Genomic DNA, 4,608 nt, shown 5'->3' on the forward strand with positions numbered 1-4,608 from the left:
GCCCGCCCCTCTGCTCCGCTCTTCGGTCGGTCGCCGGGAAGGGCGCCGAACGGTAGAAGTGCGACGCGGACCGGACGGCGAAGCGCCGCGGGTCGGTCCCGAGGGATCCGAACCCGCACACGCTGCCGCGCCGACCGCGCCTGAATCAACCGGACGCCCCATGTAGCATGCGGCACTCATCCGTTTACTTCTTGGCAGTTTCACGCAATGTTGAACCCTCTCTTCAAAGTTCTTTTCAACGTTCCCTCACGGTACTTGTTGACTATCGGTCTCGTGCATAGTATTGAGCCTTGGATGGAGTTCACCACCCCTCTTTGGGCTGCATTCTAAAACAACCCGACTCTTGGAAAGCTTTCCCTCCGGCCTTCGAGTCCGCCCTACGGGCCTTACACCCGCTGCGGGTAAGCTGCAGCCCCGATCACAGTGGACTGCGGCCGGACTCTGTCGACCGGAGTTCAGTTTCCTTACGCCACAGGTCCCTCGCACCGCAAACGGGCGCGGGGATTCGGCGATGGGCTCTTCCTGCTTCGCTCGCCGCTACTGAAGGAATCCTTGTTAGTTTCTTTTCTCTCCGCTTAGTGATATGCTTAAATCCAGCGGGTAATCTCATCCGATCTGAGGTCTGGAATCGTGAAAGACACGTGGAACGTGATCGGAGTCATAGCGGCGACCCGGGGTCTCTCCTTCCCCGGCGCTCCCCGAAGAATCGGGTCGCCGGCGGGAAAGGGTGGCCTACCATGCGCCTGCGAGAACGCAGACGGGAGGACGAGAGACCCCGCGATTGGGTCGACCGGCTCTGCCCGGCAGAGGCTCCTCGACCGTTCCGGGGGGTCGGACGCTGGACCGCACCACGGGCGCATACGTCTACACCCCGATGGCACGTCGCACGACCGACGAACCCCCGGTTACCGATCGAGCCTGCTCGCCGAGTTTCACCGGCGCCGACATCACAGAACTCCATCTGACACTGACCCGACGCAGCCGGCCGTCGAAGGGACGGCTGCGGCCGGGCGCTCCTCCGGCGCGCGAACACGCCGACTCTGTGAGTGATTGTCTTCAGACGCTCAGACGGACGTGGCTCGAGGAGCAGAGCATCCCCGAGCCGCCATTTGCGTTCGAATAAGTCGATGATCAGTGAGTTCTGCAATTCACATGAATTCTCGCATCTAACTGCGTTCTTCATCGACGCACGAGCCGAGTGATCCACCACCAAGAATTGTCATTTGCCACTGGAAGACTCCCGCGTTCGCAAACTCTCCTCAGAGCCGAGGGAAGAAGTGGAACGGAAGGAGAAAGGACACGGGGACTCTGTGCCTTCTTTGCTTGTGACTGGAAAGAAATATCCTCCGTCGAGCCGAGGGGGGAAGCGGGCTCCCTCCTTCCCCCCACCGCCGCGAGGGCGGGTCGCGCGAGTCAGACTCGCCGACTGGGGGGAAATCGGGCGACACCGGTGCCCCTTCTCTGCCCTGCGGAGAATGCCTCGAGGAGCGCCGCGCCGCGGACGGCGACGGCGTCTCCACCCTTGCGGGACTTCTCCCTCGAAGCTACCGGGAGCGCGAGACTCCGTGAGACAGACGACGAGAGAAGAACCGGGTACTCCCCGGGCTGGTCTGTGTGTGACACGCCCGTCTCCTTTTTGTCGGAGAGAGCGAAGGCGAAGCGCGGGGTCTGACCTCGACCGTGGAACGGGGAAGGAGGCGGTGAAAACCCCGCTCGAGTCCCCCCGGCTTTTCCAATTTGCTCTCTCCGCGTGTCTCTCTGTGACGGCTTTTCCGACATTCCCCCTTTGTTCCCTCTCCGATCACGGAGGGGAAGGGTTCTGTTAATGATCCTTCCGCAGGTTCACCTACGGAAACCTTGTTACGACTTTTACTTCCTCTAAATGATCAAGTTTGACCGTCTTCTCGTCGCGCCTCGACAACCGGCCGAAGCCGGGGGTGCCAGACGGTCGATCCGATGGCCTCACTAAGTCATTCGATCGGTAGTAGCGACGGGCGGTGTGTACAAAGGGCAGGGACGTAATCAATGCGAGCTGATGACTCGCGTTTACTTGGAATTCCTCGTTCAAGGGACACAATTACAAGTCCCTGTCCCCAGCACGGAGAAGTCTCAGCGGATTACCCGGACCTTTCGGCCGAGGGCAAATGTACCCGCTGCTTGCGCCAGTGTAGCGCGCGTGCGGCCCCGGACATCTAAGGGCATCACAGACCTGTTATTGCTCCATCTCGTATGGCTGAAAGCCATTTGTCCCTCTAAGAAGTTCGCGGCTCACCACGACGGGTGGCCGGACTATTTAGCAAGCAAGAGTCTCGTTCGTTATCGGAATTAACCAGACAAATCACTCCACCAACTAAGAACGGCCATGCACCACCATCCACAAAATCAAGAAAGAGCTCTCAATCTGTCAATCCTCACTGTGTCCGGGCCGGGTAGGTTTCCCCGTGTTGAGTCAAATTAAGCCGCAGGCTCCACTCCTGGTGGTGCCCTTCCGTCAATTCCTTTAAGTTTCAGCTTTGCAACCATACTTCCCCCGGAACCCAAAGACTTTGGTTTTCCGGAGAGTTGCCCGCCGCGTCATGGGAGGAACGCCGGCGAATTACGAGTCGGTATCGTTTATGGTCGGAACTAGGGCGGTATCTGATCGCCTTCGATCCTCCGACTTTCGTTCTTGATCAATGAAGACATTCTTGGCAAATGCTTTCGCTGTCGGGCGTCTTGCGACGATCCAAGAATTTCACCTCTCACGCCGCAATACGAATGCCCCCGGCAGTCCCTCTTGATCATTACCTCAGGATCTCAAGACCAACGAAATAGAACCGAGGTCCTCTTCCACTATTCCATGCTGAGCTGTTCGGGCACTTTGGCCTGCTTTGAACACTTCAATTTTCTCAAAGTAAACGTTCCAGTCTCGCACGGCACTCAGTTAAGAGCACCGCACGACCAACCGAATCACTGGCCGGGAAAAATCTCCCACGACTCCCGTTTGACGGGGAGAAGGGGAACGGGCAGTGCACGCCTCACGGCGGACCGCCCGCCCCGGCCAGAAATCCGACTACGAGCTTTTTAACTGCAGCAAATTTAATATACGCTGCTGGAGCTGGAATTACCGCGGCTGCTGGCACCAGACTTGCCCTCCAGTAGATCCTCGTTAAAGGATTTAAAGTGTACTCATTCCGATCACAGGGCCTCCGAAGAGGCCTGTATCGTTATTTTTGTCACTACCTCCCCGTGTCAGGAGTGGGTAATTTGCGTGCCTGCTGCCTTCCTTGGATGTGGTAGCCGTTTCTCAGGCTCCCTCTCCGGAATCGAACCCTGATTCTCCGTTACCCGTCACAACCATGATAAGCGCATAACTTACCATCGAAAGTTGATAGAGCAGACTTTTGAAGGGAGCGTCGCCGGTGCAAGACCGTGCGATCGGCATGATTATCTAGAGTTCACCAGCGGAGACCGGACCCCGAAAGGACCGGGCTGGCCTTGTTCCTAATAAGAGCACGCTTCCCCCGAAGGGTCGGCGCTTTGTTGCATGTATTAGCTCTAGAATTACCACAGTTATCCATGGTATAAGACTTTCTCCAATAAACCATAACTGATCTAATGAGCCATCTGCAGTTTCTCTTGTATGTTCAGGATTGTACTTAGACGTGCATGGCTTAATCTTTGAGACAAGCATATGACTACTGGCAGGATCAACCAGGTAACGGTCGACAGAACCGGGCTGGGCCCGTTCGCCGTCCGGGAGTCGCTCTCGCACTCCCCTCTCTCTCTCTCTGAATTCTCAATTGTCGATGCCGTGCTATTACGGTACAGTGATCGAAGAACCGCCCGAAGGGATTCTCGAGGTGTGTATCTCTACCCGAGTCGACTGGGTCGTCTCGAGAGGAGTCGCAGTGGTCCCGCCTCGGAGACGGGACCGGTTCGAAGCGACGCGGGAGGGCGACGGCTCGTCCACTGGAACAGGGGAGAGCAATCGCACGCCTCGAGCGTGCATTCGTTGCTTGGATGAAAAAGCCCGTACCGAGCGCCGAGTGCAACACATGGTCGCAGCAACGGCAGCATGCCCGAACGGGTCCCGTGGAGAAAGCTCGATATCTGACGACACCGAGGTCCTGCTCTTTCTCCACCGGGGGTTCTGCGGATGAAAAGGCTCAATATCTGAACGTCGATATATACGTGTGCACGGAGGGACACCTCTGCTCACGGGGCGAGTGGGTGAAAACCCCCGCTCTGAGCGCCGAGTTGCAACACATGGTCGCGATGAAACGACGGCTGACCCTACCGAAAGGGCCCGCTGGAGTCCAACCATGACACGTATACACACACGACAGACATTAAAAGCCTTCTCGAGTCTTGGATCGACTCTACTACCCCCCTCATATATAGAATCCGATTCACTCTGCCCGCTCGTTCTGACCATTGGATCACACACTTAAGCCAATACCCGCTACACTTAAGAGATCTCGAAATCTCGAACGAGACCCAGATTCTCTGCGGGTGAGTCGGGCGGCCTGCCGTCGCCGTCGGCTTGCCGTTTGCCTTTCGCCTGGTCGCATGGCACTCGTGCCATCGACCACGCAACGCGAGAGGCCTTCTCCCTTCTCCTTTCTC

General features: G+C 57.4%; 3 non-coding genes across 3 annotated transcripts in view; all 3 read right to left on the bottom strand.

Moving 5' to 3' along the window:
* Window positions 1–624, bottom strand: part of LOC139968432 (large subunit ribosomal RNA) — a 4,029-nt gene extending 3,405 nt beyond the window's left edge. The window contains exon 1 of the ribosomal RNA XR_011793429.1: window positions 1–624. This exon is cut by the window's left edge and continues 3,405 nt beyond it. This is a non-coding gene — a ribosomal RNA (large subunit ribosomal RNA).
* Window positions 625–1,058: 434 nt separating this feature from the next.
* On the bottom strand, window positions 1,059–1,218 carry LOC139968494 (5.8S ribosomal RNA). Its single transcript, XR_011793490.1, has one exon. It is a non-coding gene; the product is annotated as a 5.8S ribosomal RNA (ribosomal RNA).
* A 605-nt stretch (window positions 1,219–1,823) lies between these two features.
* LOC139968365 (small subunit ribosomal RNA) lies at window positions 1,824–3,700 on the bottom strand. The gene has a single exon (XR_011793370.1). It is a non-coding gene; the product is annotated as a small subunit ribosomal RNA (ribosomal RNA).
* Window positions 3,701–4,608: the final 908 nt, after the last annotated feature.

The sequence above is a fragment of the Apostichopus japonicus genome, chromosome 5 (assembly GCF_037975245.1).
Source record: "Apostichopus japonicus isolate 1M-3 chromosome 5, ASM3797524v1, whole genome shotgun sequence".
NCBI lineage: Eukaryota > Metazoa > Echinodermata > Holothuroidea > Aspidochirotida > Stichopodidae > Apostichopus > Apostichopus japonicus.